The 9,651-nt window shown below is 44.7% G+C and overlaps 1 long non-coding RNA gene across 2 annotated transcripts; it reads left to right on the forward strand.

Moving 5' to 3' along the window:
* The first annotated feature begins 6,665 nt into the window (after window positions 1-6,665).
* Window positions 6,666-8,164, forward strand: LOC119368840. Of its 2 annotated transcripts, XR_005176754.1 has the most exons (3): window positions 6,666-7,196; window positions 7,485-7,880; window positions 7,970-8,164. It is a non-coding gene; the product is annotated as an uncharacterized LOC119368840 (long non-coding RNA). The 2 variants fall into 2 exon arrangements; XR_005176753.1 differs by having other exon boundaries at window positions 6,666-7,880.
* Window positions 8,165-9,651: the final 1,487 nt, after the last annotated feature.

Here is a 9,651-nt window from a genome sequence, read left to right on the forward strand (position 1 = left end):
AGCCGAGCGCCGCCGCCGTGGGAGCCATGGTTTTCCTCTCTTGGAGCATTGGGTTTAATTATCACGATAGCACAGTCCAAGGAAGCGAACAACATGGTCGTACGTCTTGGTCCTCCGACTCATGTTCCAACCGACGAAGGTTGGACAGTCTCGGCCTCTTCGGAGACGGAGAGCATGTGAGGTTTGTGTTCCCCAACTCCGTCTAGTCGGAACTGGGGCATTATATAGGCCCTCCTAATATTTTCTTCTTTGAGACGGAGATTTACTATGCAGATCACATGCGTCGGCGTCTTCTGGTCTACGTCGATCACTTATCAATCGCAACTTCTACTAGCTTTTGCGTTTAAGAAAGTTTACTCCACTGAGACGAAGAACAGAGGTGGCAACGAGCTTTGCTCTCGGCGCTCCGCCGATGGATGCATACCACCAAAATTTTGGGTGTATTTTTTATTTTTTGTAAGGGTGTTTTTGTAAGGATTTGTGTTACTTAATATATACTTTCGGCCTTCCGCGGAAAAAGGAATAAACTGAGTTCAGGCATGCATGTAATTTACAAACATATTGGCCATTGATGCATGTAGGTCATCTTGTATGAATGCAACAATGTTCATGCATGTTTTGATGTTGGCCGCCAACTAGTTTGCATAAAGAATGCATAACTTGAATGAGTGCATGCATGCAATGTTCTGATGTTCATCAACTAACTTGCAGAAAGAAATCATGAATAACCTATATAGGCACGCGTATATAATTTAAGATCATGCCTAGCAACCTATCCATCAATCCAGAGGTTACGAAGATATGTGGTCATTACAATTTCCATATGAATATAGTTGTAACGCTTATGTACAAGTTGTGATACTAGAGGACAACTGAGATGTTACATGGAGAGCTTGACTAGGAAGTTGTTTGTGTGAGAGATGGGTTCCACCAATGCGAGTATTTTGTGCTGCTTATGGTCAATAGCAGCACTTGCGATCAAGCGTCCATAAAATATAGCTTGACGGTGTGCTGCAGTATGGTTCATCTCATATAGAGAGCTGAGCTGAACTCACCGGCATCCACCTTGTTGAGGTCTCGCCGTTCCGCGAGTCGTGTTGTCAAGAATATGGGCGCTGCCCTCCAAGTCGGCCAGGTGACTGCCTACTTCATGGAGCAATTGGACCCCTGGGTCGGGTGGCATCTGTAACCCTTGCATTATCCAACACATGCAACTCTATCCGTGCACTGACTATTCGAAAACCATAGATTAGTTCCGAATTATACTGTACGATTGTGTTGTGTCCAGGCTTATACCAAGTTTTACTTGCTCTTCCTCACCGCACTACTACATATGGGCGCCAATCAATTTGTACTAAGACTCATCTAGAACGCATGTTCACCAGCTCAATTCATTGAGAGAAACTACAATCCGAGAAATATCGAACATAGAAGCAAAGCGCTTAGCATCTCCACCCTGGGTGGAAATTAGTAAACAGAGCTCAACAAGCTCTCTCCCAAAGCATCTTAGAAAACATTAGTTCTGCATTTCCCGTCTCGACTACCAGCCTAATCATTGGTTATTACAAATTCAAATGGAGCCCAGAGTAGATAATCCAACCGAAAGCACCTGATTGGAACATTGCAATGTACGCCAAAGAAACAGTGGTGAGCAAGCGGCATTTATTTGCGATGAAATGAAAACTTTGGAAACCAAGGGATTTCGGTCATGGATGGCAACAGGGGAATGCAAATCCACATCTCGGTTGCAGCGTAGAAACAAGAGAACGTCAAACTAAGATACTCCTACTCAGAAATGAAACAACCTTTGTTTAAACATATTCAGACGATCTAAAGAAACAGTAAAGATCACTGTCGAAACATCCTCTAGTTCATTAGCACCGCCAAACTGTGAAACAGCTCAGATCTTGTACCTGCATCCACATACCACTAACGAGATCCCAAATGTCAAAGTACAGTAACTTTGGGCCTTCCTTTGCACATCCACGGTCAAGTAAACCATTGCAACTATGCTGTTTTCGAAGCCAGTCAGTCCCATTAGTCTCTTCATGCTTCTGAACCCATCTTCCTGGATTCACAATGATACCAAGAAAAACTTCAGAATCTAGGCAGTGTTCCAAAGTTTCCTACTGAATTTATTCATGAAAGTCAAACATTATAATAATATAATCAACAATGTAATAAAATGCAATTCGGTTTTACCTCTCTATTTCGTAACCAGTGACATAGAACCTCGTGAGGTACATGAAGCAGCATACGCCGACTAACAGGACTAGCTTTTCTATAATCCACAAGGTATTGGTACGAGCTCCTTTCTTCCCGAGGAAGTTCTTCTTCTGTTCACCATCCATCAACTCAACCGGGGGAGTATTTTTCTCTTGCGCCCGACGGAGGATGTTGAGTTTGAAATCAGCAATCAGTTGATCCTGTAGGCTCTCAGGTAGACGTGGGTACACTTTATTGATCAGCTCTGCAAAAGCTTCCTTAACTCTAGTGTCAGTAATCATTTCATCAGTCTTGAGAGCTTGTGCACACTTCGCTGCCTCAGCCAACACTTCGGTTAAATTTAGCTGCTTCTTTGGATTCCCTCTAAAAGGAATGACAAATGACAAACAGGTAAGTAACCAGAATAAGAAGCGAACTACACTATAATGCTCTATGGTAATATGGCAACTTACTCTATAAGAATATGCAGACTATTCCAATAAAAATGTCAAGTACATACACTGTACTAATGCGACAAACTGCACTTTGATAATCCGGCAGACTACTCTAGGATGATATGGAAACTACTTTATGAGGATATGAACACTTAATCTGGTAAAAAAGCAACCTACTGCAGGAAGATGCATCGCCGATAACTTCCTGTATGCTGCCGATTTGATACAGAGTTGCCGTCTCCGCAAGACACCGACGATCGCCTTGAAGTCGGATTTCAAGAAGGCCTTTGATTCAGTTAGTTGGGAAGCGCTGGATCTGATTATGCAGGCACGTGGCTTTGGTGAGCGTTGGCGCTCTTGGATCAGAAAAATCCTCGGCACCGGTAAGACTGCAGTGTTGCTGAACGGAGTGCCCGGTAGATGGATTCAGTGTAAAACGGGGTTGTGCCAGGGGGACTCGATGTCGCCCTACCTCTTCTTGATCGTTGCGGACCTTCTCCACAAGTTGATTGTTAGGGATGCCTCCCCATCTAGGTTGCTACATCCGCTCATCAATGATTTGCCGTGTCCTGTTATTCAATATGCAGACGACACTCTAGTATTGGTCCGTGCTGAACAGGGGCAGCTCGTAAGACTCAAGTCTATTCTGGATACATTCTCTGCCGCTACGGGGCTGTCTATCAACTTCCACAAAAGCACCTTCGTTTCGGTTGGCGTTGACCCCGCCCGTGCCACTCTCCTGGCTGCGGGGCTTGGCTGCCCGCAGTCAGTGTTCCCACAGACATACCTCGGCCTACCTCTCTCTGATGCGAAGCTGACCGCTAGCGCCCTGGACTTTTTGCCGATCAAGATCGAGCGGCGCATCCCCGGGTGGCGCATCCGTTTCCTCGACCAGGGGGGCCGTTTGACACTCACCTCTGCGGTACTCTCTGCGATCCCTACTCATGCCATGTCGGTGCTCCCCCTCTCTAAAGGCACTGTGCCCAAGATGGACCGCCCTCGTAGGGCCATGTTCTGGAAAGGGGCGAGTGAGTGCTCTGGAGGTGATTGTCAGGTTGCCTGGCAGGACGCCTGTCGGCTCCGCTCAGAAGGGGGGCTTGGCTTGGTGGATATTGGCGCCCAGAATACATGCCTCCTTCTAAAGATTGTTCATAAAATCTTCAGTGGTCACTAGTAGAAAACGGAGTTTTAATACCGGTTCATAAGGGCCTTTAATACCGGTTCTGCAACCGGCACTAAAGAGTGGAGACTAAAGGCCCCCCCCCTTTAGTACCGGTTCGGCACGAACCGCCACTAAAGGCCCACCATGTGGCGCGAGCTCGCGCCGTGGTATGGGGGACCTATAATACCAGTTGGTGTTACCAACGGTACTAAAGGTATTTTTTTGAAATTTTTTTTGAAATTTTTGAAAAAAAATTGATTTTTTTTCGATTTTCAATTTTCTGAATTATTTGATGATTTAGTCTCTAATCGCCCCTCTTAACTACTCAAGTGTGGATCATTCATTCCAAATCGTCTAACTTCCCGACCGGTCACCCATCCTCTCACTCCCCCGGCCTGAGCACGCTTAACTTCAGAGTTTTATTCTCCCTACTTTTCAAGTCTGCACTTGTTGTTTTCCTGACAAATGTAAGTTGTAAATCCTATTAACCCTCAGCAGTTTACTTGAGCATTAGGTCACACATTTCATCGTTTGAGTTTGAAACTATTATTCTAATAAAAAAGTAATTATTTAGTAACACTAATATTTCTGAAATAAGTTTGACCATAGTTTGACCACAGTTTGACCATAGTTTTACCAGATTTGACCAAAATTCAAAAAAATTGAAATAATTATTTAGTAATACTAATATTCTTGAATAAGTATGTAGTAAAATTAATACTTCTTGAATAAGTAGTTTGACCATAGTTTGACCAGATTTAACCAAAATTAAAAAAACATAAATTTGAGCATATCTTTTTCTCCTTTTGGAACTTGAGGATTCTAAAAAATTGCAAACAGGCCATAGGCTGTCAAAATCGGATGCGGATTTTCGTGCTGAATTTTTTGATATATTATACGTTTTTTTCCGACATCGTATGCAAAAGTTATAGTTGTTTTACATTTTCCCTACACTTTTTACAAAACATGTCCAAATTTAAGTTTTTTAATTTTCCTAACTAGTAGATGTAGTAATATAACTACATCTCGAAGAATTTTATTTTTTGAATTTTTTATCATTTTCTTTTATATTTTTCAAAACTGAAATGGCGATATACGGGGGGTAGAGATTAAAAATTGCCCTTTAGTACCGGTTTGTGCCACGAACCGGTACTATAGGTCAAACCCCTTTAATACCGGTTCGTGGCACGAACCGGTACTAAAGGTTAGCCCTTTAGTACCGGTTTGTGCCACGAACCGGTACTAAAGGTGATCGCGGGGCCCCGGCCTGACGCCAGCTTGCCACCACCCCTTTAGTACCGGTTCGTGGCACGAACCGGTACTAAAGGTTCAAAGCGAACCGGCATTAATGCATAGCCGTTCGAACCGGCACTAATGGTACCATTAGTACCGGGCCAAAATCGAACCGGCACTAATGTGTCTCACATTAGGTTCTTTTTCTACTAGTGGGTGTGCTTAACCCATGGACTGTCTGGGTCCGCCGTTGGTACATGGGTGATCATCCGGCGCCCCCGACCCCCACCTGGAGAGCCTTTGCCTCCCTTGTCCCGCTATATTGTTCGCTTACATCAATGAGGGTTGGCAACGGCGAGCACACCTCCCTCTGGCATGACAACTGGACCTCGCTAGGTCGTTTGGCGGCTGCTCTCCCCGCAGCTTATTCACACTACCTCCGCCCCGAAGCAACCCTGGGGGACTTTGGTCGGTTTGGTGCTGATGCAGTCCCTGTGCACGATCGTTTGTCCAGAACTGCAGGATTGGAACTTCGCCTACTTCGATCGGCCCTCGATCGTGTCCAGTTCTCTGAGGTGGGTGACGAGCGAATCCTAGCTTGGGGTGACTGTCATCAGTTCAAGGCAAGTGCGGTGTACCGTATGATCAAGCTTTCCGGATGTGAGCTCCCCCTGCATGACCTCAACTGGGATGGCTTCATGCCCATCAAGGTCAAGGTGTTTGTCTGGGTTCTGCGACACGGTAACACTCGTGCGCGGGGCTTCCTGCGTCGGATCGGCTTCCTCGAACATGATGACTGCCCCTTTTGCCCCGGTCGGGCTGAGATGATCATGCACCTATTCTTCGAGTATCCCCTCCTGCATCCGATGTGGGAACGCATTCTCGGCCGCCACAGTATGCCCGTCGATTGTTGTGTTGATTTTGTTTGGCTTGCCTTCACTGCCTGCCACCCCTCCTGGGCTCGTCCACTGCTAAGCACGGCAATGTGTTGTGTCCTTCGGGTTGTTTGGAAGACCCGGAACCGGATGGTGTTCGATAACATTCGGAGCTCCGATCCTGACTTGCGACACTCGGTCCGGGAGCACCTCCGATCGTGGGTGGTTCGGGCCCCCTCCCGCGTTGACTGTGCCCCGTTGTTGCTGTGGTGTGAATCTATCTGTAGCTGATTCCCCCCTTCTCTCTCTCTCCTTCTCTCTCTCTCTTTCTTTCTCTCTCTGCTCCGCGGAGCCTTGTAATCACCGACCCGCTGTCTCCTATTAATACAAAAATGAGTTCAGGTGGGCGATCGCCCCCCGTTGACCGCTCAAAAAAAAACTACTGCAATAAAAATGGCAAACTACACTGTGGTGATACGGTAACTGCACTGTGATATGGAAACTACTCTGAGTTAGATATGGCAACTAGTCTGTGTTCATATGGCAACTATTCTCTACTCGTATAAAAACACAGTTGGTGATGATGGTGTGTCGGCCATCCATCACTTCTGATCGCTAGATCTGCATTTAATAGACACGAGACAAGCTGTGGCAACTTTGCAAAAAAGCGCTCGGCACTCCACTTCATATTTGCAAAAGAAACCTTGTCTCTCCGTTCAGCCCCATCCACTCCACCTCGTCAAACCAGCCATGGAACAGATCTGGGCGGTGGCCGCTGCAGCTCCGCTGCCGGCACCATCCACCCCCAACGCCTCTCCTGCCCCCACTCTGCCACAGCAGCCCCACCTTCCCAGCACCTCTACCTCTTCCTCAGTCCCTCCTCCCCGGTGTCTCCTCGCCCCTACCCCGTCACCTCTGACAAGACCTCCGCAACCGCTACGCCGCCGGCTCCGTCCGTCCCCGACGCCTTCTCCTGCCTCCTCATCTGCCGCAGCAGCCCAACCTCCCACCGCCCACCACCAAATCTTCCCCTCCTCGCTATATCCTCAGCCCTGTCCCCCGTCTCCTCCGACGCCAACCTCCGCTTGTAAGTCGGCTATGCGCTGCTGTCCTTTGGCGGCAGCGCTACCATCTACTTCTTCCCCTTCGCCTTCCCCACCAACGTGCCGTCCTCCCTTTAAGTACGCGTTGCAACCCGAGGACTCCTAGCCGTCTACAACTAGAGCGTCACCAATGACCTGATCTGATGTGATGGTTGACATGAAGGTACAGTTCGGCGTTCATACATAATTCAATCTGTCTAAAATAGGGTTAGTATCTAAAATTGCTTCTTGTCTACAGGAGTAAAGTTGTGCGGGGAACTTTTAAAAAAGAAACTTGGCTAGTTGTTTCAGTGTTCATGATATTTTGCAAGAAAACTCATATGTTTGTTCGAATTTATTTTTCAAAATAATCTCTGACCATTGGAAGAAATAAAATTTACGGTTGCATTCTACATTGTTTGTCTCCCCTGAATCTTCATGACTTACCCAGTATTACTATTTCATTCGGTAGATGGGCTGGAAGACATCTCATGTGGCCTTGGAAAGTGCTCTTCAGTCACATCGAAATATGGTTGGGGATCCCTAATTTTATGTTGTATTCGCCTGGTTGAACCATAATACAAACTGTATTTAGTAATCTGACTTAATAATGCTCAGGCTTTGCTAGGCGAGGAGGGTGCTGGCTTGCTGCATTGAAAACTGACAATTTATGATATTACAAAGCAGATAAATGATGTTGTCTGGATAAGGCCTTAAACAGGTCTTCCCTCCGTTTGGAAATACATGAGGTGGTTTTATTTGTATATGTTTCTTGTTTTCATGTTCCAAAATTCATAATTTGGAGAACATTTTGTTGCTTCAAACTACTGCATCTAAAGAATCTGATGGCTCTGCTCAGCTTTCTCAGGTAATGCAGCAATTCAATATATGGAATCTTAGCTCTGCCCCTTTGTTTTATATCTATTTGGGCATCAACTTTATTTGTGTATCTTGCAGATTGAAATTGAAAAGCTCCTACCCAGCCAGTTGAGGCTCAAATCAACAAATGTCTGATAAGCTATGGTGCAACATTTTTAGAGAATTTTTTGAAGACCTAACAATTATTAGTTCAGTTAAAAAATAAGCACTACTGTTACAACGAATGTATGTAATTCATCTAACATAAATAAATCAATGTGTTGATTGTATACAGAGTGTTGTTGGCAAGATGTCTGACTTTGGTTTTACAACTTGTTTTACTTTTGTATAAATCGGATCAGAGCATCGTGACCTCTTTCCTGACCAGTAATTATTGTATCTCTAGAGAAGGTGGGGATGAAGAAGGAGATAATAGCAGGCATATTGTCAAACTATAGTAGTGAATAGTGATGTTCAGTGTGAGGTTATGCTTGAAGGTAGTGTTCTCCAGCGGCTTTGAGTTCAGAAGATAGTGATGTTAAATATGATGTTATGGTTAAGTAGACATGACGTCTGCCGATGAGAGCAGAAGAGGAGATAGCCAATATACTATGTAGTTATATGAATGGGAAGATGTTATCTTTAACACACGTTTCTAAAATAGATTAATGGTTTGACCAGTGTTTTTTGTTACTCCATAGCATCGCACGGCACTCGACTAGTCTTTGATAATATGGCACTGCTCTATGCTATTTTGGCAACCGTAAGTGAAACCGAAAATTATGTATGTGCAGAGCGGAACCTTATGTGGTCTTTTGTGGGCATCGCCTTTACTCCTCGCTTAAGAATTTGTCCTGGCATTGCATCCTCCTTCCCATCGCAGGGTCCTGTTTTACAACGTGCCACATGAAAACAGAGGTTAGGAGAGACAAATGTGGATGGTTTCCCACCGATGCACAAGAACAAGTGAAAATAAAAAGATAAGTTCACAGTTGCATATAGTATTCTACCCCATTTTAGTAAAAAACAGGGATTCGAGATATCAACATTTTCACAGGTCCTTGTCAAGCTGCAGCAAGGTCCCCTGCTTCGGTTGTTAGCAGTCGCCGGGGGCCCTGTGATTAGAAAGGCCTGGCCGCATGGGCCAAAGCGGCCATTTTAGGCCCCTCAAATGTGACCTTTCGTATCAAATACCCCCCAACTCCAAAACAGGTTTTTTAGGCCCCTCAAATGTGCAAAACCGGGCAAATGTCCCCCAAGGTGGTTTTGGTCTAAATTTTAGGTGGTTTTGCTCTGATCTTTTTCTCTCTGCCGGAGCAGCGGCCGTCGACTCGCCGAAGGAGCCCTTCAAGGGATAACCCTTAGTTAGTTGCTCTCTGGTTCTCAAAAGAAAATAATAACACCGGTATCAACAAGGGTTCGTCGTGTATTTTGGAAAAAAAATCACCAGGCACTTTAAGAATGTCTATCCTTAATTAAAAATGGTCACTGCATGCAAAAAATGTTTATTGTCTAACTAAAAAAATGTTCATAGAATTTTGAAAAATGTCCGTCCTGTATTAAAAATGCCCGTCATATATTAAAAATGTACACTATTTATTTTCAAAATACCCATCATCATTATTAAAAACTTCATCTTGTAATAAAATATGTCCATCATGTATTTAAAAAATCACCATGTATTAAAAATGATCATTGAGTATTAAAAAATGTTCTCCATGTATTAATAACTCTTCGCCTTGTTTTAAGAAGCTTCATCGAATATATTCAAAAAGAATCGT

The sequence above is a fragment of the Triticum dicoccoides genome, chromosome 2B, assembly GCF_002162155.2.
Source record: "Triticum dicoccoides isolate Atlit2015 ecotype Zavitan chromosome 2B, WEW_v2.0, whole genome shotgun sequence".
Classification (NCBI taxonomy): Eukaryota; Viridiplantae; Streptophyta; class Magnoliopsida; order Poales; family Poaceae; genus Triticum; species Triticum dicoccoides.